Source organism: Peromyscus eremicus, chromosome 6 (genome assembly GCF_949786415.1).
Source record: "Peromyscus eremicus chromosome 6, PerEre_H2_v1, whole genome shotgun sequence".
In the NCBI taxonomy this organism is placed as follows: Eukaryota; Metazoa; Chordata; class Mammalia; order Rodentia; family Cricetidae; genus Peromyscus; species Peromyscus eremicus.
The window spans coordinates 109,949,720-109,973,164 of record NC_081421.1 but is presented as its reverse complement, the minus strand read 5'-3'; positions in this window follow the sequence as shown (position 1 = coordinate 109,973,164).

Genomic DNA, 23,445 nt, shown 5'->3' with positions numbered 1-23,445 from the left:
AATCCTTATTGCCTGGCACCTGATAGAAAACAAGTCATTGGACAAAAATATGCTAGGAAATAAAAGAAGAGAAAGATCCCATTTTCAAAATCAAATTCTGCAATCAACATAGGAGTAAACTTGAGATTAAAAAAAACCTATAGAACTGCTTGAGAAATCTTGGAAGGTTTATTTTTTTAAATGAAAGAAAATGCTTTGCTCTGCTCTGATCTAAGAAGGTGCAACCAGAACAAAAATCCTCTTAAAGTTTATTAAGTTATATTCATTGTCATCCCCAATAAAATTCTCAAGTTTCTTCTTCTTTTTCTTTTTCTTTTTTCTTTTTTTGACATTGGAAAATAATTCTACATGTAGTTGGCATTTTCTTTGGGCCACCAGCCAGCTCCCAAATAAAGACACAGAGACTTATTGTATTATAAAAGCTTGGCCTTAGCTTAGGCTTGCTCCACTAGCTCTTTTAACTTAATTTAACCTGTTTCCATTTATCTGCATTTTGCCTTGGGGCTTTTTACCTTTCTTTCATTCTGTATGTCCTACTTTCCTGCTTCCTCGTGTATGACTGACTGACCTGCTGACCTGGTGTCTCCCTGTCGACTCCTTTTGTTTCTCCCCCAGCCTAAATTCTCCCTCCTCCTTACTCTCCCTGCCTGCAAGTTCCACCTCTACCTCCTCCATCACTATTGGCTGTTCAGCTTTTTATTAGACCAATCAGGTGCCTTAGGCAGGCAAGGTAAAAGAGCAACACATCTCCACATAGTTAAACAAATATTCTACAACATAAACAAATGCAACACATCTTTACATAGTTAAACAAATGCAACAGCTATAGTTGAAAAAATAAAAACAAAAACAAATACACACAACCAGCTTAACCTACAAAAACAAATGTATGAGTAGAGTTAGAAAACATCTATAAAACAGAGTTCAAAAATAAATCCACATATAGAAAACCAGCACATGATTAGTGTAAGTCTTCATCTTATTTAATAAATGGATTAGCTAGTGAGAATTTGGATAATTGGGCTAGCATTTTAGAATAATCTCAGAATAAATTCTAGATGTATGAATATTTAGTTGTAAAAAAAAAAATAAGAGAAATAAAGGAAGAAAAAGGTAATGTTTCGTCTTTCTTATTTTTTTTCCCTTGGAGTAGGAGACATTTTTGTTCTGCTTAGCTTTTCATTTAATGAGATACTATCTCACTATGTAGCTGAGGCTGCCATGAATTCACAAATCTCCTGCCTCGGGCTCCTGAGTCCTGCAATTACAGACACGTGCTACCATGCCCTGCTGAGCACAAGATTTTTTTCAGAATGACTTGAAACCTGGATGTCATTCAGAAACACATATTTCACTGCATTGAGGTCCCAAAAGACAAACAACAACAGTACATATCTATAACTAAAGACAAAATACAGCAATTCATTGAAAGAAAAAGTTTTTTAAAATAATTTCTTTAATATATGAATAACACAAATCAATTGGAAAAGAACAAAGGAGACAAAAATGGCACAGACTAACCTCTCTATTTTAAATATGTTTAATAAAGAATATTATGTTTAATAAAAAATATGCTACATAGCTGGTGAGCATCTGAATAGCCACACATGATTTTTATGGCTTGTGCCTGATGCTCAGTGACAGATCCCTCCCAGTTATTTTAAGTAGAAGCTCTGCTAGTAGGTGAAGACAACAACCCATAAAAAAAAAATGTGTATCAGTTTATCAACCTCTGCAGTACTGACATTGTACAGCAGACGATTCTTTGTGTAGTGACTGTCCTGTGCATTGTAGAATACTTAACAGCATCCCTGGCCCCTACCCACTGGATTCTAGTAGAAGCAACTCTCAAACTCCAGTTGTAACATTCAAAAATGTTTCCAGACACCATCAGCTGCTGCCCTGCAGCTAACAACAACTGATGTATTTATAACATTCCAGGTAGGGTGTTATGAAAAAAAAAAAAAAGGCTGGATAAGGAAGGGTAGCGTGCACTACTTTCCACTGGAATGCTGAGGTGAAAGCTCTCTGCTAGGACAGACTGTGTGAGCCCCCACTGCTCATCATCAAGAAGGAGTTCTAGGCAGAAGGAACAGCAGGGGCAGAGACCCTGGAATGTGTATGTATGTGCATGTTTAAGGACTAGTGAGGACCCATGGATGTCAGCAGAGAGACAAAGAAAGACGTTTACAAACAGGGTCAAGAGGAGAGCAGGGGCAGATCTTTTAGTCTTCTAGGGTCACAGAAAAACTCTGGATACTGGTTGGTTCTCTGTCAACTTAACACAATCTAGGGTCATCAGAGAGGAAGGAGCCTCCGTTGAGAAAATGCCTCTGTGAGATCCAGCTGTAAGACATTTTCTCAATTAGTGATCAATGGGGGAGGGCCCAGCACATGGTGGGTGGTGCCATCCCTGGGCTGGTGGTCCTGGGTTCTGTAAGAAAGCAGGCTGAGCTAGCCAGTAAGCAGCTCCCCTCCATGGCTTCTGCATCAGCTCCTGCCTCCAGGATCCTGCCCTGTTTGAGTTCCTGTCCTGACTTCCTTCAGTGATGAACAGCAATATGGAAGGGTAAGAAAAACCCTTTCCTCCTCAGCTTGCTTTTTAGTCACGGTGTTTCATTGCAGCAATAGAAACCCTAACTAAGACAATTGGGTTAGACAAAACTCCATAGGGGATTTGGGAGAAGACTGGGAGGATCTAGCTTATGCTAAGAGGGGGGAAAAAGTGAATAAAAATAGCCAAGGATCTTATGAAAAAATAATCGACTTCAGTTTAATTAATTCAAAAGACTTTAAAAAATTGATGTAGCACTTTTCCCACTTGGGACGTTAACAAAGATTAGAAAGCTAAAATATCAGTTTTTAGGGAAACAAGCGTCTTTTTCTGCTTTCCATAGAGGTAAGGGAACATTTGTATGCAGGACAATTTGTCAATACCTATTAAAATTTAAAAATTGATGCAGTAATTGCATTTGCAAAGAACTTAATGCATAATTCTACCTGCACATGTGTGCAAACATATCATAAAACTGACTGTTAACATTACATTATTTAAAGCAGCAAAACTGGCATTTTGTCAGCATTGACTAACATTGGACTGACTGTAAAAATCATAACAAGACAATTAATAGAAACTGTTCAGTAATAAATCTATGTAAGTGATCTCCAAAAAAGTATTATAGTTTAAGAAAGATAAAGTTGGCTGGGTGGCGGTGGCACACACCTTTAATCCCAGCACTCAGGAGGCAGAGCCAGGTGGATCTCTGTGAGTTCGAGGCCAGCCTGGTCTATAGAGTGAATTCCAGGAAAGGCTCCAAAGCTACACAGAGGAACCCTGTCTCGAAAAAACCAAAAGAAAAAAAGAATGATAAAGCTATGTCCAAAACCGGCTTATGGTATAGTCCCACTGTTATTTTAAATGCATATGCTTGATCTCAGTGTATTCATTTCTTCATAACTGATTCCAATTAAGTGGCCTGTTTCCTATAATTTTCATTGAGCATAAGGAAAATGTTTACTAGTGGATGTTTCCTTCTGTATGGAAGCTTAATTTTTCTGTCTTTGTTCAGTTTTTGTAGATGCACATTTGAGAACTCTGCTTTCTAATTTTTTTTATTATATATGTATGTGTGCATGCCTGCATGCAGGTATGTGTATCACATACATGCCTGGTGCTGAAGGAGAGCGGAAAAGGGTGTCAGAACTCCTGAAACCAGAGTGGCAGGTGGTTCTGAGTTCCCATGTGGGTGCTGTATACTCGACCCAGGTCCTTTGCAACAGCATTGAGTGTTGGCAACCACCAAGCCTCCTCTCCAGCTTGATAATTCACCTTTTTAAAGACATTTTTAAAACCCTTTGTTTGAGTATAATTTTCTAATTAAATCTGATAATTTTTCAAGTAAAATGTCAGTGTTTCTATATGACTGGGAAATTCCCAGAAGGCCAATGGTTGTTGCTGGACAGTGTATGTAGAAGTGGTGTTTGATGAGCAATTCTTCAATCAGTGGCTTAAGCTGTCTCATGGGCTTGTCTCCCAGGATGACCTGGATCAAATACAAATACATTTGGCTGTCTTGGTTATTATAATTCTCTAAGGCTCTCTTTGCATTCACTCGGGTATCTACTCCTCCTAAAGCTGTGAGTGACTACTCTTAGGATCCAACCTGTGATCCATCTACCCACCTAGCCTTCTGTCAACATTTCAGAAAACTGTCAATTACGAGCAACAGCAGCCTGTAGGAAATGCTGATTTAATATTTAAAAAGAGGCAGAACTCATTAAGAGAGTTAGAGGACCAAGATACCTGCTGTGTGATAGTGTCTTCTAGACATGACTGGGAGATTGCACCCAAGAAATGTCAGTAACAAGGTTGCCTAAGTAAACCTGCGTAACAACAACACAAATGTCTGAAGAGCTATAGGCTCTTGGCTAATGACTGCTGAAGAAGAGAAAATTCATTTTCTCCAGGAATGAGGCCACTGATAAGTCATCCAATCCCAAGTGGTCAGCCCTAAACCCATCTACATACAAGCAACATCAAATGAACTCAGGAGGATATGTGTGAAGAGGGAAGGGTAGAAATGTATGTACATCATGTATGAAATTCTTGATAAAATTTTAAAGAAGATTCTCAATAAAAACCAGGCACATTGGCACTTGCTCATAATTCCAGTGCTAGGCAGACACAGACGGGCACATCCCTGAGACTTGTGAGACAGACAGCCTGACCTATTCAGCAAGTTCCAGGGTCCTTAGAGAACATCAGAAACCAAGGTGGACAGTATCTGGGAAATGACAACTGTTCTCTGGTCTCTACCCTTATACAACACATATACACACATGCATGTGCACACAGGAACACACCCACAGACGCATACTTCAAGAAAAAGATGTTTAATAACTACATTGCATCCTATTTATAAATAAAATAAATATTGGTAGCAGTTTTTATGCTCTTATTATGCAATTGTAAGGTAATTACAGATTTTCTGTGGCTTCAGGCTTTGTGAGCAGACCTGTGCATAAAGCTGGTTAGGCTTTGTTCCTGGCTTTCCAGGGCCCACTTTTATACAACCTAGGTCAGAGGAAGTGAAAATACTGTTTTAGATCAAGATGAGATAGACTATCTGTAGTTTGGGGTTTAGGGAGGTTGGTGTTTTTGTTTTTGAGGGAGCTTTGTGGGGTTTTGTTTGGCTGGTTTCATTTTGGTTTTGTTATTGTTGTTGAGAAAGAGTCTCACTGTGTAGCCCTAGCTGGCTTGGAACTCACTATCTAGATGATCCTGCCCTAAAATCAGAGATCCACCTGCCTCTGTCCTCTGGGTGCTGGAATTAAAGGCAGCTGCTGCAATACCAGCTGTAGATTATAGAGACTGCTGTCTGTGACCTTGTAGCTGGTTTCTCCTCTGTTACTAAGCATCTCTTTCTTGACCAAGACTCCTACCTCAGTCTGTGTATTTCTTGTCTCTACCGTGAGAGACTAAGTGGAGTTGTTAGCATTAGGGCATTTTCACAAGGAATAATACAAGGCCTAGTGGTGTACCTGTAAGGATTTTTGATGTCTAAATTCATTTCATGCTTTTTCTAACTTTTTTTCTGATTTTTATTTTTAACATCTATTTCTGAGCAATTTTCTGGCTAAAATATTTTCTGATTTGTTGACATCTTCCAGTTGAATAACTGTCAGATTCCTGTTTGGCCTTTCTACTTCCTTGAGCTGCAAGTGGATAAACACTTCAGAGGAAAAAACAGATGTTCACAACCAGCCTAAATAACATATGGCTTTGGTGTGTGTGTGTGTGTGTGTGTGTGTGTGTGTGTGTGTGTGTGTGTGTGTGTTCTGACTCTGCTGGTGTCAGTCGTGGAACTGAAGTGCCAATTAATACATGTGAATATCTGCTGCCAAACACAACTATTCTTCCAGTAATTGTATCAAAATAGTATCAGAATTATCCAGGAAACCTGCTCTTTAAAGGCTGGTGGGATCCTATTGAAGGTTCTTAAAAGCTAATTTGGTAAAACCCAATTAGCATAGAAAACGAATTCTTCAGTTGGTTAAATCCAAACCTTTCATGGAGGAAAAGGTTGCTGTTGTGAACATGATTGTGTCTTGGGGAACAGTGTACATGTATTTAAGAACGTCACTGTACCTAGCAATCATCAATTTTTTTCCTTTAAGTTTTGAACATTAGAGCAGACTTTTTAGCAATTCTTGCCCTCATGACCTAACTGTTCGTTATTCCCTTTTATTGCAGTCTTAGAGATCTCTGCTTTGCTGAGCATGTTCAGGTTCTACACAGAATTCCCCTTCAATCTCCTACACTTTTAAAACATGCTAATTGTACTAGCTAGCTACATTTCATTGCTACAACAGAGTAACTGACGAAAGCAGCCTGAGAAAAGGTTAGTTCTGACTCCAAGTCCACCAGGGCAAGGAGGGCATGGCTACATGACTGCATCCAGTCAGGAACAGAGAACAAGGAGTCAGTCAGGGGCCCCAGCTAATAGTATGGTTCCATTAACATTTAGGGTAGGGGCTCCCTTCTCAAGTGCTCCATTCTAGCACTTGAATGTATCTTGTATCTCCCTTACAGATACATTTGGAGGTTTGTCTCCTGAGAGATTATAGATCCTGTCACATTGACAGTCATTATAAACCATCATATTAACAGGAACTGACGAGTGTATACCTAGGGTACTGTTCAGGGAAACTTCTCAACTTCTTTTACCATGTTAACCCCCTACTTGAGTAAGGCTGTACTATACAAATGTCATCTTAGTAGTTCACATTTCACATATGATAAACCACATTATGAGATATCTGCAAGAAAACTCCAAAGTAGCATTAAAATAGCCTTAGAAGGACTGCTACTATTGCTTTTTGTGGGAAGATCTATTTTTCTCTCCTAGCGAAAAGAAACACAAAATGCACTTCTTATCATAAACTATTGGGAAATGGTAATAATGCTGTCATCTTTCTAAAACCTTGAAAATCCATGATTACACGAGAATTATGCTTTTATGGTTTAAAAAAATAGGTTCTGAAAGTTAAGACATGTACTTCCAAAATACATAGGAAGTTTCATGAAATCTAATTTTAATTCATTACTTTGTGATCAATTCTAATAACTGGTGGTTACTGATAAATATATATAATTCACATTATCTGCTCCAACAAAACACAGTTCTGCACATTTGTATGTTTTTCTTCAAACAAGGCAGGCTCTCCAAAGTCTAAATGAATAAGCCATTTGGAGCCAGATCTTCATCTCTGTACTGTGTGCACTTCTCCTTCTAGAACTTCCTTTGAAGTGAACAGCATGAAAACTTGGAAAGGGAAGTGGCAGAGGGAAATCAGAGACTTGCTGTTGCTAGTTAACATGGTTGGGAAGTCAGATTGCCAGCTTCAAAGAACGAAGAGGGAAAGTGGAGAGAATGAAGAGAGAGAGAGAATGGAGAGGGAGAGTGGAGGGAACAGAGAGAGTAAGTGGAGGGAATGGAGAGGGAGAGTGGAGAGAATGGAGAGGGAGAGTGGAGAGAATGGAGAGGAAAAGTGGAAAGAAACGGCTCAGAGAGGATAAGTAACAGCTTTGTATGGTGATATTTTATTTGTACTGAAATGTGATTTTATTTGTATGTTAATAAATAAAGTTGCCTGGGGGTCAGAGCTAATAGCAAGCCATAGCAGAGCTGGGCATTCGTGGCGCATGCCTTTAATCTCAGCACTTGGTAGGCAGAGCTAGGTAGATCTCTGTGTGGTCAAGGATACAGCCAGCATTGGAGAAACACACGCCTTTAATCTCAGTACTAACCATAGAAGATCTGGAGGTCTGTACAAACAGGCAGTGACGAGGCGGTCATGTGGTTGAGTTTACAACCAATGAGAAGGCAGAACAGAAAGTCTATATAAAGACAAACACTCAGGAAGTAGCTCTCTCTCTTGGCTGAAGAGGCTAGCTGCAGCAGGCGGGTAAGGCTCTTAGCTCTGATCTCTTGGCTTTCTTCGTTGCATTGGTTCTGTGTTTCTTATTTAATAAGATGGTTGGTTACATCTACCGCTTTGAGTGGAAGATCAAGCAACTTAAGCACAAGTAAGAAGAAGCCAGTGGAAGGTCCTGAGCTGGGGACTGACATCACAATCTTTAGTGCTGCGAAGATGACTCTGCAAAGTCGGCCACAAATAAACAGTGGTCAAGAAAGAAGAAACTAGATGGCATAGGGATCTGGTCAGAGTAGCCATGCCGAACACCCGGAGACAGGGAGCTGTTACGTAGAGGGCAAGTAGCACTCAAGAAACACTGTGAAGAAGACATAGGCAGCTTAGGGGCTGCTTTGCATGGATGACAAAATGAAGAGCAAAGAAAATCCCAAACTCTGGGGTTATTAATGTGACGAAAATAGCTATATTTGTGTAAGTACATTTTTTAAAAGAAAATCATAGCCAAGATAAAGTTGAAGGTAAGAATTATGTACTCTATTGTAAAAGTTTTCTTGGGCCACTTATCACAAACTCTGGTGGCTTAAAACACTAGGAATTTATTTTCCCACAGTTTGGAGGGCTACAGTCTGAAATCAAGCTGTCAGCAGGGCCTGCCCTCTCTGGTGGCTCCAGAGAAAATTCACTGCCAACTTTTCTCAGCTTCTGATGACTTGCAGCAATCCAGTGTTCCCCGGCTGGTGGCTGCATCACCCCGTCCTCACACAACCTTTGTGTGTCTTTGCACATCTGCAATTCTCATTAAAAAAAAATGTGTCATTGGATTTAGGGCTCACCTAGTCCATGCTTATCTCCTTTCAAGATCATTACTGAATACTCTAGGCGAGGTTACATTTGGAAGTCTTGGTGGACAAGAATATTGGGCAAACACCATTGAATCCACATCCTATATCTATGCGAACAACTCTAGTATTTCACAGTTATGCTTCTATGTCTCTTAATGAGAATGCCACAGTTTTACAGTTTCTGGGGTTTGCAAAGATGCAGAGGAGTCTTGGTTCTGAGGCTCAAACAGGAAAATAACTGCCACAGTGCTGCAGTAGGGATGTAAAATCACAAAAAGAGTGCTTGGCTTGAACAAAGTGGCACAAAGCATGGAGAAAGGTCAAGATCTCCAATTTCTTCTGTCCTAACCTCTTCAGCATATGCCTTCCCTTGAGTAATGCTGTTTGCCATGCAGTCTTCTGGCATACTTTTCCTTACTTGTAATAGCCAAGTCCTGCTTTTCTTAGTAAAAAAAATTATTAATATGTAATTATATCACTCCCCCTGACTCTCAAACCCCTCCCCATGTACTCACTCACTCCTTTTAAAATTAATATCACCATTTAAATTTATTGTTGTTATACATAAATGCATAAATTATAGACACAACCTGCTGAGTCTGTTTAGTGTTGCTTATGTGTATATGATTTCAGGACTGACCACTTTGTATTGGACAATCAAGTAGAGGCCTCATCCCTGAGAGAGTCTAATTCTCTCTTAGTAGTCATAGTTTGCCAAGGGGTGAGATGTAGCATGAATCTTAAAAGTTCTTATTAATAAAAACAAACCCAGGGCCAGGTATTGGGGTAAATGCTGGAAGATCAGAGCAGCAGAACAAGCCACAGCTTCTTCACCTCGCCAATTGCTCAGCTGATCCTGTTTCCTCACACTGGAAGCCTCTGAGTCCTCACCCAAATGGATCTCAGCTGAACTGATGCTAGAAGCCTAAAAGCTTAACCAGCTGTAGTTCCTGGTCCTCATGCCTTATATACCTTTCTGCTTCCTGCCATCACTTCCTGAGATTAAAGGCGTGAGTCACCATGCCTGGCTTTTTCCAGTGTGGCCTTGAACTCACAGAGATCCAGATGATCTCTGCCTCTGGAATGCTAGGATTAAAGGCATGTGCTATCACTGCCTAACCTCTATGTTTAATATTATGGTTGTTCTGTTCTCTGAACCCCAAATAAGTTTATTGGGGTGCACAATATATCAACCACAGTGAGACCTTATGAGATTTCCCCCATGTCTACTCATGCAATCATTGTTCAGGGCTTATTTAGACAGCCATACTGTGGAGGTATCAGGGGTAAAGCTTCCCTGTCATTTCTAGGAGACACAGTCTCACAGCCGATTTCCTGGCCCTCTGTCTCATACAGTCTTTCTGCCCTTCTTCCATGATGTTTCCTGAGCCTTAGATTGTGTTGTTGACATATTGGCTGGGGCTGAGTCCACACGATCTGTTCATCTCTGCATGATGAACTGTTGTGGTTTTCTGTAGGGCTCTCCATTTGCTGGAAAAAAGAAGCTTCTTTGATGAGGGCTGAGAGCTATACTTCTCTGTGGGTATAAGGATAAGTTTTAGAATGTAGGTAGGAGTTATGGTTGTCTAGGAAAGTGATGCTGGCAGGTCCTCTTTTTAGATCCATGACCTCACTAACCCTGGGTAATTGGCTAAGTTTCTACTACCAGGCATGATTTTCCTCTTATTGAATGAGTCTTAAGTCCAATCAGACAGCTATTGATTATTGTCAAGATATGAATACCACTACTGCACCTTTAGGGTCATCTTGCCATGCTAGTCGTTAACAGTGCATTGGCATTAGAGCTGGGTAAGACTGTTGACTGCTTCCCTCCCTTGGCTATTTACACAGTACTTCCTGGTACTATGATGGCTAGACGGCAGGAGGAGCTTTCAGATTAGATCCAGCTCAAGTCTTTCTGTGTCCTCAACAGTAGGGATTTACATTTAGTCTCTGAAAGGCAAGGAAGGACAAAAGCGATAGCCTAGATTGTGTTGGTAGTCACTTGGTCTACCCTGACCAACCACTCAATTGGAGGTTTCTCATGCCTGCTACTAGAGTTTTTGCTAGGTAGTCTATGGTTTTGTGCAGAGCATTGCCAACTCAAGTGGCATGACTTCATTTACATATGCACATTTATTGTGTATAACTTATATAAATATAAAACAATATGATTCCTTGAGGCATTATGAAACATTCTTGGTGTCATTCATCATGAAAGGAAAAATATGACAGAAGATAGGTTATAATTCCACCGATATGTTATCTTTTAATAAAATAAAAGCCTCTTTTCTTAATTGGTGTTTAAAATGTACAAATAGTTATTATCTCTAGCTTTCCTTTATTTTTCTAGTTTGCATATCCATGCATATCTAGAATATTTTATCTGAGGCATTCTAATTGTTTATTAATGTGCAATAGAGTCTGGAGGACTTTTAAGATTTTAGTTTATAATTCTTTTTGAAGTTTGCGTAAAATGGTGGGTTTTTAAAAATTCATCACAATTTTTGCGTGACATGTATTCTTTATTCTTGCATAAAAGGGGGAGTTTTGAGAAGGGATTTTAGACTACCTTCCTAGTCTTTATTGCTTCCACAATGTCATGTAGCAAACTCAGAAAAACAATTACATCACTGTAAAAACCAAGTAACCTTTTTAAATGTAAGGTCGAATTTGTTCTGCTGTCTTAGTTAAACAAGAAGAGAGGACACAGAATACCTGGGGCTGACCGTGCCGAGATGAGTTCAACCCTGGCCCTGCTGCCGAGGTGCTGAAGATGCTAGCAGTAAACAAATAGTTACAAGGTGCACAGTGCGACACTCGCCAGTGTGGGTATTTACATATCGCTGTTACAATATCTGCATATTGCTCTTACAGGTAAGGTGGCTGAAGAAGGCACCACTGGAATGTGACATTTCAGCTAAATCTGAAAGGGTAAGAAAAACTATGCCAAGCAGAGGGTAAATTGGCAGAGCATAGTCTAGACAAAATAGTCTTCTGTGTTAACTCATTATCTAGGCTGTGTTCAGAAAAATGGCAAGAATTGTATCATTCCCAAAGAACAGGCTTGTGCAGACAGAATCTAAGAAGAAAGGGGGATAAGAGGACAAAGCAGATTGAAATGAAGTTTTAATGTGATTTACCAATGTGGTAGGGATAATACTTTATAAGAACTAATCCACTGTAGTATTTCTGTTAAAGTATATTTCTCTACACCCCACCCCCCACTTCCAAAAAGTCAAGCCATAGGCCTATTAAACCAGGATTTCAGAAATACGACCAAAAATGGCTTTGGTTATCTTTGAGTCTCAAAGCAGACTTTTTTAAAACTTCTTTTGGAAGATAATATTTGAGAGAGCCCTGTTTTGTAAGAGATATAAAAGGGGTGTGCTAAATTATTTGATCTCTCCCCTTAACTTCAAAAGATTACTGTGTATAGTTTGTGTGTGAAAGATCTCATTTAAGCACGAAGCTTCAAGTAAAAGAGTCTCTGCCTTTTTCATCTCTGTGGGCTACAGCAGAGAGAACAGAGACAGGAAGTATGAGGAGGGCAGTGTGCACAGCACATCTCCTCTCCCCACCTACACAAGCTCTGATACAATAGAAGGACTGGAGGGGATTGTGGGGGTAAGAACACTTGGAAAAGGAGGACAAGGACGTTGAAGGCAGGGATGCCTGAGGAACAGTGGGAGGAAGTCATGAGGCCTGGAAGAAACTCACTCATGTCTTCAACGCAATGACAACATGGCATGAGATCAATGTAAACTCCACTGAGAACTAGTGATGACTGTTTCTACTTCATAGGAAAAGATCAATAACAGAGAGGTAGTCCACATCTCAGTGCTTTGGAAGATCCTACCAACTGAATCAAATATATCAAAATGGGTAAGATGTAGGGAATCTTAGATGAGCATTGTCTAAGGTCACCACAGAGAGAACACTTTTTGGGGGGACTCTAAGGTCTTGGGCAAATGCCAAAACTTGAGCCAATGTCACCCCATCGCCACCCAAACCTCCTGTTTGATGGTCACCAGTAATGAAGGAATCGCTACAACAGATTAGCCAATCAGCCGAGGCACTGGTGTGAGGGTACAGAGATGAACAAGATGAAGCAGCTTTGGCATGGGGCCCCAGATGATAAAAAGTCAGCAGTGCATGAAGATATGAGAAGGGATCTGAAGTGGAGTAGATGGCTGCCTATGGGGAGCATGGTGGCAGGAGCTGAAGCCAAAGTGGACAGAAGCCAGGAGACATAGCAGCCTGTAGGCCATGGTAACAGGTCATGTTTTATTCTTATTACAGTTGGGAGTCAATGAAGAGGCAGCACACAGAGGGGTGCATTTTACCCAAGAGGATAGTTTAGGATGTGATGTGAAAGATGGCCCATAAGAAGCACAATGGAAAACAGGGAGACCATACGTAAGAAAATGAAAAAACAAAGTCATCTGTAATAAAATAATAGGCATTTCAATATATCAATACTTGAATTCCAATTATGCTTGGAACACATATTTGTGAATCTGTACACATCACCAGCCAGGCATGTATTTCTCTAAATTTTTTTTTTTTTTTTTTTTTGTTTTGTTTTGTTTTTCGAGACAGGGTTTCTCTGTGTAGCTTTGCGCCTTTTCTGGAGCTCACTTGGTAGCCCAGGCTGGCCTCGAACTCACAGAGATCCGCCTGGCTCTGCCTCCTGAGTGCTGGGATTAAAGGCATGCGCCACCACCGCCTGGCTGTATTTCTCTAAATTTTTATTATATATGACACAGTTAATTCTTTGTAACTCACAGTTGGAAAACTCGACATTTACATGAACTTCTGAACTTTTTCCCCAAATCCAAACCACAGCTAACAGCCACATGCCTTTCCTTCATTGAACAGAACAAATACAATTCAGGCTAAAGTAGAAATGAAAAGCGTAACATTTAATTATATTTTAAAAACACCTCAGAGCTAAAAGTTCCTGGGCGTCTTTCAAATACATGCAGCTCTGTGAAGAAAAGCTAAACGCTGACCACTCAGTATTGGATAGCCAGCTGGGGGCTTGTGCCAGGCTTCTCCTCTTAGGCCACCAACCGGCTCCCAAATCATGACATGGAGACTCATTAGTTTTGAACGCTCAGCCCAGCTTAGGCTCGTTTCTGGCTAGCTCTTTTCATATAAATTAACCTGTTTATCTACCTTCTGCCTCGGGCTGTTGACCTTTCTTTCCATCTTACTCTCACTGCTTCTCCTGTCTGGTGGCTGCCTGGCTTCTGGCCCCAGGCATCTCCCTCATTCTTTCCTCCCCCTCCTCCTCCTCCCCCTCCTCCTCCTCCCCCTCCTCCTCCTCCTCCTCCTCTCATTTCTCTCTCAAGCCTAGATTTATTCTCTCTGCCTGCCAGCCCCACCTATCTTTCTCTGCCTACCTATTGCCACTCAGCTTTTTATTAGACCAATCAGATGCCTTAGGCAGGCAAGGTGAAACAAATGCAACACATCTTTACATAATTAAACAAATGCCGCATAAACAAAAGTAACACATCTTTACATTGTTAAAGTAATATTCCAGAGCACAATAAAATGTAACACATTTTTGCCCAGTTAAAATAATATTTCATAACTGGGGCTCTTCTCTGGGGAAGACTCTTAGCATTCCTTAGTTGCCTGACTTTCAATGGTCAGCTCTAAAATCATATGCGTGCAATAACATTATACCGGCTGAGCAGGCTGTATTTATATATTTAGGAACATATACATATATATGTGTGTGGGTATATATATATATATATATATATGTATACATATATATATCAACAATTAAAGAAAATGAGATTTGAGAGAGAGCAAGGGGGTACCTGGGAGGGGCTTGAGGGAGGAAAGGGGAAAATGGTATAACATATTTTAATTTCAAAGTATAAAAAAAATCTTTAATTTAAAAAATAAGAAAAAGAAAATCTAAGTGATTGAAATACTTTGGGGGTTTTAATAAATAGAGATGCTACTATAGGGTAAGAGGACAGCCTGCATCTGTTCCATTGTGTCCCATCTGCACGACAGCTGGATACCTGCATGTTTGGGTAGAACCGAGAGTCTATTGGACCTCTCAAGAATAATTTATTTATTCTGATTGATGTCTAACTAGAAAATTATTTAAAGTTAAGGCCTAATATACTTCAAGTGTTTTAGTTGAATTGATAAACATAAGTCATCTTTCTCTATTTTAATTACAACAATATTTAGGTAACTTCTTGATAAGATAGATGTGTTTTTTAATTTTTATACTATCTTTCTCTTACCAAAAATGATGACTAGATAAGATTGAGTTACTTTAATAATTGGGATCAGAAAAGGAATGACAATAATGGATTCAAATCTACTGTGTATATTCAAACGCAAAATATTTAGGTAATGAGATCTCATTGGGAGATTTTATTCCATTTCTCAGATACAGGCACCTAGGAAACAAAGCTGATGCAATACTCAGAAAACCCACCAGGGAAAACAACATCTACAAAACAAAGGAACAAATGAATTGGGCCCAATAACTGAAACCCCAGTCTCAACTCTAAAAGCAATGCTGGGTTGTAAAGGTGAAATGACCTCATGTTATCCATGTTAGGTTAGTCTGTGTGGGCTCTGCTGTGGTTACAAAAACATATCCTTTATCTGAAAACTGAGAGCAGTAGTCATTTGTCTCTCCTGGCTCAACAAAATAGTATTGCTTTTCTGATAGCATGTGGGTCACAAAGTGATAAAAAGGAAAGAGTTTGCAAAGGGTATGTAGAGAAAGCTCATACTTTGGCTGTTCCCACCTAAACATTTTAATTCAAGAGTAATGTTCACAATAGATCCCACAGGAATTGAGAAGGTGTTTATGAGTTTGAATAGTAATATTCTTCTAAGAAACAGTCACATTTTTCTCCTGCCTTTTAAAAGAGCAAAAAAAAAATGTGAACAAGGTAGAGAAAATTTAATTAAAAACCTTTCACCAAATTGTATTCTTGAACATCTACCAAACCATTATGATGAAGTGATCATTGACTAGTTATCACAGAAAAAAAAAGTTTTAATTTGAAGTAACTTTCTAGAAGCATAAAGAGTTCTCAATCTAATTTTGATTTACAGTTTAAAATGTTAATATATGATAATGAGTCCACTTTCTGAATTACTAACAGAAAATAACCACTCTGGTACTTGTCTCCTTTAAGGCATCTGATAAAAATTTTGTTCTGTGAATTTGGCAAGATCTAACAATCTTGTGAGACTTTCTGTATGTACAATTTGTATGCATAATTTAGTGCGTATATACTGGCACCTCACATGGGTAGAGATAGCAACTGCACACAGTACTAACAAACATGGAAGCCTTACTAGAACATGGAGAACTCTGTCATTTACTAGGAAACCTATATAAAACTGGCTTCTGAAATGTAAAATAAGCTGTGCTAAAAATAAGAGAAAAATTATAGATGGTATCTGTTCATCTCTCACTAGCCAGGAGCTGTAGAGACCCAATGAGACCAGTTCCCCAGGGATCCCTAGGATCGTCCTTGCTCTGGCATGTGATACCATACCATGTTTTTTAGATGGGTGCTAAGGAATCTGAACTCAGATAGTTGTGCTTGTGTCCACTGTACCAACCGAACTATCTCCTCAGCCCCTACAACCTACGTTTACCTGCATTCTGGTACCTGTTATTCAGTCAGTCTTTCCCTTCCTCCTCTCTTCTTTCATAGCTGCTATAAAATTACTATATATTCAGATCAACTTTTTTTCAGCATCCACAAATGAAAGGGAACACACTGTCTCCTATGTCTGACTTATTCCAATAAACACGAGCCTCCAGCTTCATTCAATTTGCTATAAAACATAAGATATTTTCTATAGGTGAATACTATTACACTGGGTATATACCCCACATTTTCTTTTTCCATTCATTTATTACAGAGCATCTAAGTTTATTCTGTATCTTAACATTTGTGAATTTTGCCATAAGAAACGTGTAGTGGGTAGCCATTCCAGCTTTGTTCTGGAAGTTCCAACCCCCATTGAGACTTCGGCAACTGTCACGCCTACAAGGCGGGGCCAAGGGAGGCGCCTGGGGACCCGAGATCGGGATCGGCGAATGCTCTCTTGGTTCCAGGACCCTGGATGGTGGAGGTGGACAACGCAGAGCTCCAGAGAACACCGCTGGACTGCGATACACCTTCCCCAGACCCCGCGACCTACCTATCCCTTAATTTGTAAGTTACGCCATTAAATAAATCTCCTTTTAACTACGTGGAGTGGCCTAAATAATTTCACCAATAGAAACGTGTGTATGAAAGTTTCTTTTTTATATACTTGTCTTATTTACTTTGGATGTGTGTGTGTATGCAATATATGTGTGCTATAATCTAATATTATATATATTATAATATATACACTGCTACTGCAGTACTTGGTGAATTTGTATACAGACTCACTAAAAATATGGCAGCCATAAATGTAGGCATATATTTCTTTTCATTTTCATTTATATATGACAAAGTTATTCCTTTCTAACTGTTTATAATGGCATTTCCCCCTCTGGCTTAAACCACTAAGACCTATTCTGGTATATAAACATTTCTTTACTCTTTGGTTTTCCCCAGGTCCTAATTCCCAGGAATTGTAAGTCTGTTTAGTCACATGCAAGATGAGAATTAAAGATTGGTCTTAGTTTGGGTTACTATTGCTGTGATAAAACACAATGACCAAAAGTAAGTTGGGAGGAAGGGCTTTATTTGAATTATGCTCCATGTCCATAATTCATCACTGAAGAAGTTAGAACAGGAACTCAAACAGGGCATGGACCTGGAGGCAGAGCTGATGCAGAGGCCGTGGAGGAGTTCTGCTTACTGACTTGCTCTCCATGTCTTGCTCAACCTGCTCTCTTATAGAACTCAGGACCACTTGCCCAGAGGTGGACCCACCTACAATGTGCTGGGCCCTCCACATCAATCACTAATTAAGAAAATGCTCTACAGGTTTGCCGATACAGCCGGATCTCATGGAGGCACTTTCTGAATTGAGCTTTTCTCCTGTCTGATGACTCTAGCCTGTATTAAGTTGACATAAAATTAGTCATCATAGGATTTAAATGGAATGAAGATTCCTGATCTCATGAACCTGTAGTGCACAGAATATTCTGGATTAGCCAGGTGAGTCCGACCTATCTCAGGATGCTTATAATGGAAGAGGGAGTCAAATGAATAAGAGAAGATTTGAAGATGCTCTGCTGCTGATTTTGATGATGGAGGAGGGAGTTATTAGAAATATAAGGCAGGAACCTTCTAAGGTTAGAAAAGGCAAAAAAAAAAAAAAAATTCTCCTATAGATTCTCCAAAAGGAGTGACTATTGCCCACATCCTGATTTTAGTCCATGATATCTGTTTTGGACTTCTGATCCCCAGAAACTTTTCATATAATAAAATAAGCAATAGAAAAGTAACCAAGACATGAGGCAACTACTGTAAAGTCCAACATTGCTACAAGAGTTACAGCAGAAAACCCTAAGACACAGACAGTCCTGTACATATTTTGCAAATAATTACAAGCCAAGCGTTCAAGAGTGAAGTGGCCACATCATGCCCAGAAAACAGCATTCCATAGCATGCCACCCCTCCCTCCAGCTTATACATTCTCTCCTTCCCCACTTTCAAGATGTTCCCTGACCACGAAATATCCCCTGAGGAATGAGCTTTTAACAGTCACGTGTTCTCTGCAGTCTGACCAGAGCAGGGATCTCCACAGTAATTGCTGCCTGTCACAAAAAGAAGCTTCTTCAACCACAGCTGACAGAAGTGATAATTCATGGGCATTAAACATGAATATTTAGAAGAAGTTTTCCAGCACACCATGTCTGTATAGCAAAACAATAGCAGTACCTTTCCTATCAGGACCTATGACCACCCCATCTATAGGGTTTTTTTGGAGGGTGGGGAGTGGCTTACATTACAAGACATGAATTCCCTCCTATGGAGCAGACCTCAAGTCCAATTAGAAAGTGGTTAGTTGCCCCATAACAGTCATATCACTATTGCACACTCGGACCCAGCTTGCCTAGCAGGTCAACAGCAGAGCACACAGAACCCACAGCTGAGAAGAGTCTCGATGACAATTCCCCAGCAGGGCGCATGGTATCTTCTCACACTACACAAGAAAGCTAAGAGAAAGTTTTCATCCCAGTTCCTGCTTGATTTCTCTATGCCTCCAACTATAGTGTGTATATGCCATTATTTTAAACAAATATATATGATTTCCTTTCCACATGAAGGTTAGACAGACTAACTCTTCATTCCAGTGAAACTGTAGTCTAAGAGGGTTCTCTCTAAATGTGCTAACCTTTCTGGTGCAGGGAAAATGTTAATATTAGGCTTGAACAGAGATTTGGGACATAGTCAAAACGACACTGAAAGTATTGACTTTCATATCCCCAAGCAGCACCAAAAATGGATCAGCAATAGATGAGGCATGAAGAGAGAAAGCCAAAAAGATCTAGTCAGACTGAAATGTAAGATAAATATCCATGGATTTAGTAGCTGAAGTTCCACAAGTTCCCATGGACTAGAAATAAAAAAAATAAAAACTGATGGTTGAAATTTGGCTTCTGAAGGTTGACAAGGACAGTAACTACCCCCTGAAACATGGACTTGGTGTTCAAAGATCAGGTAGAACTCAAAAAAAATTTTTTTTTCAAGTTGTGTCTGCTACTCTGCCCATAATACACATGAAGCTTCAAGTTTAGGCAAAGAGAAAATTATTATAGATGCCTGGCTATAAAGTAAGCAAACCACCAGAGGGCTTGGTGATCATATCAGCAACATTGCCAAGTCAGCATGTAGCAAGGATTCCAAATGAATGTGATAAAAACTTCATGTTTGTTCTTGAAGCCAAGGAATGTGGGTAGAGATAACCAGAAAGCTGACAGGTGAGCAAGGATGAGCACAGACATGAAAATGTCAGCACAGCGCAAAAACAGACCAGCATGGCTGCCAGTATCCTGGGAGAATCCCCCTCGAGGAACTCCACTCAAATAAAGCCAGACCTCGACCAAGGTGGAAAACTTTAGAAATCAGAGCAAAGTTATGCGTTTATTAAGTAGAGATAAGAAAATAGGACAAATTTGAGATTTAAGCACAGGGGTGGGGTGGGAGAGAGGGAGAGAGACCGAGACACTTGTGCTATGTAAAACTGATTTTTTTTTTTAAAGAGAGAATAAAATTGTCAATTCATCTGTTAACTCACCCATAATATGAGTGCTTTGAAATGCTGCCTTCTGGGTATGACGTGACTGTTGCCATCATGAACACAGAGCCACTGTGTTGACCTGCAGGAGACCTGCACCAAAACAGACATGAAAGCAGGAGGAAAAGGAGCTTAGTGGAGGTGGAGAGGTGAGAGAGGGCACTGGGGGTTCCTGCCCGGTTTGAGTTTCTGTCCTGATTTCCTTCAATGACAGTGATGTGGAAGTATAAGCCAAATAAAGCCTTTCCTCCTCAACTTGCTTTTGGTCATGGTGTTTCATCACAAAAATTGTAACCATAACTAACACACCTATCATTGTGGGAACATCATAGTGTATTCACACAAATCCAGATGGTATAGTCCACCACACACCCAGGCTAGGTTACTGCTCCTAGGCTACCAACCTGCCCAGCATGTTATTTGCTAAATAATGTAGTCAGTTATAACATGTAAATATACTATAAATATATATGCTATATAAATAAATACATAGTGTTGGTATATCTAAACATATCAAGACAAAAAGGAAAATATGGTATGAAGTATTTTTTAAAAATGTGCATCTGTCATGGAGATCTGGAATCTGAGACCTGTTGCTCATCTTGTTACCAAGAGAAAACCAGGAGGCAGGGACTGGCAAAGGAAATATGTTCATTTATGGTTTGGTCAGAACCAGGGAGAGAAAAGTTCTTAGTTTTTCTCTGCCTTTCCTGTGGTAATTTATAGAAAAGATGGAACACAAGCCAAAACATATGCGTATGTAGAGTGAGCTGTGAAAGAGGGAAGTCTTCCAGGAGATTACTTCCTTCTCTAGGCTCAGGACTTCAGCCTATTCTCTCCCCAGTATAGGTCTCTTGGGGAGATGTTAATTCTATAGAGCCCATGTTCGCAGGGTCCCTGTACTCTGTGACATTCTCTCCTCAGTATAGGTCTCTTGGGGAGATGTTAATTCTACAGAGCCCATGTTTGCAGGGTCCCTGTACTCTGTGACATTCTCCCCAGTATAGGTCTCTTGGGGAGATAGATGTTAATTCTATAGAGCCCATGTTTGCAGGGTCCCTGTACTCTGTGACATCCTCCCCAGTATAGGTCTCTTGGGGAGATGTTAATTCTATAGAACCCATGTTTGCAGGGTCCCTGTAATCTGTGACATATCCATTTATATGAGTGAAGCTTGCAGGACTAGAAGCCGCTCTGGGCAAGTTAGGGTGAGTGAATAAGGAAGGCTGAGGATGTTACTGAATATCAATATAGAATATGTAAGAACTGTACCTTTATATACTAAATTTATGTTTAAAAAATTGTCCCCAACAATAGATTAAATTTAACTTACTTTAAAACTTGTAATTATTAAATTTTGGTTTGTTTTATTTGTTTGTTTGTTGTTTTTGTGTTTTGAGACAGAGGTTCTCTGTACCCCTGGCTGTCCTGGAACTCACTGTATAGACCAGGCTATCCCCATACTCACGAAGATCCACCTGCTTTTGCCCCAAGTGCTGGGATTAAAGGTTTGTGACATCACAGTCTGGCTAGTTTGTTAAATTTTAAACTTCTTTATTATCTTGTAATAATAGCTTAAAACATAGCACGTTGCGTAACTCGACAAAAAATATTTCTTTCACTTCATATAATTAAAATATTCATTTTATATTTTATATGTATATTAAGATATACATGCAGTTAAATGTGCATTTTTATTATCCTTTGGTTAGAATTCAGACACATACATTAGCAGAGTCAGCATCCTCAGCATCACTGTCTTCCCTCCACATTACGTCCCACAGGAAGTGCTGTGGGCAATCACACACATGGCGCTGTCTTCTAGGGCAGCGGCATCCTCTTCTGGGCACTTCTTGAAAGACCCGCCTGAGCTCTCCCCAAGCAGTCCTTAGCAGCTTTCCTGCTTTGTTCTACTTCCCACCATGGATTGGCTTGTGAGCAGATCGCGCCCTGTGGATACCCACACCTTACTAATGGAGACCTTTTGCTTGCTTCAGTCAAAGTTTCCAGACTTTTAAAGGACTTTGTTAGGGGTCGGAAGAAACTTCTGAATTCTTTCTGTAAATTTTCCAAAAGTTTGGCTTCTCTTTTCTCTTGGCATTTCATTGGCTACACATCACTAGGTAAGAGGAAATTCTCAGCACTATTATCTTCTTACGGGGCCACTGTTGTATACACGATGTGATCAACTGTTGACCAAATACTTTTATACAGCTAATGGCTATGCAATATAAATCCATAGAGACCTATCGCTTCAGAGATATATGAGCATTCTATAAAGAGACCAAGGATTATTTCTGTCTCCACAGCATTCCAGGGCAGGCAGATTTATTTTTTCCATGAGGTTATCCAAGAATGGTTGTTTGGGTTACATCCCCAGACAGTTGGAACAGGAAGAACTGCAGTGCAAGCATCTTCTGAAAGGTTACATCATTGCAACTTAATGCAATTATCCCAGCTTCAGTCATGCCCCAGTCATCCCCCTTGCCTTGCAGGGGAAGCTGAGAAATGTAACTAATTCATGTGGTTACATGCTGAGGAAGAATGAACTGACTGGCACATTAAGGTTCTGGGGCCCCACTGGCTATCTCTGTGTTACTAAAATGTCTTCCCCTGGGGAGAGACATAGACAATATCTGCTCCTCCCCCAAGGTCTCAGTGACAAACTGAGGCATGATTCCACCAAAATCCACACCACCGAAATTTACCTGGGGGAAACCAATGAGTTTATTAGGCTTACTTACAGAACAACGGGTGGTGGGCAGGATGGGAAGTGACCTTAAAGTAGCCACTCTGGAAAGTCTCCACTCGACAGAGACAGTGGCTTTCCCACGGTGGCGTAGATGGAACCCACTTCCTCTCACCCTTCCCTATCTATATACTGCAGCTCCTCCCGGAGACCCTGAGGCCATCACAAGGACGTTAAATTGAATGTAACTAGTTGGGAAGTGAGGCTGGATACTTAGGTGAGGGTCCTATGACAATCCCCACCCTGTCCTTCCAAGAGGGAATGTTGGTAGTCAACAAATCCAGCTGTGATGATCTTTGGTGAGCAGGCCCCATGGACTCCTAAAGATGGTGGCAGTTTGGCTCAGAGGATAGTCCTGTACTGCCCTCTGCCACAAGAGTAAAACTATAAAACCAGAAAAGAAAAGGAAAAGAAACAAGGAAGGATACATGGAAAGCTTCAATTATGATGTTTAAAAAAATGAACACGAATTTATCAAAATGTTAGAATTTCATAAATCTGGGTGATGAGTCTGAGGGTTTTCATTATATCATTCTTTGTATTTTTGTGACTTTGAAGTGTGTCATAATATAAATGAACAAATGTCCTTTAAACACCTTTAATAAATGAATAATAATATGCAAAAATTTAAGTAAATAGATGAAAATGTTTACAGGATTGGTAACT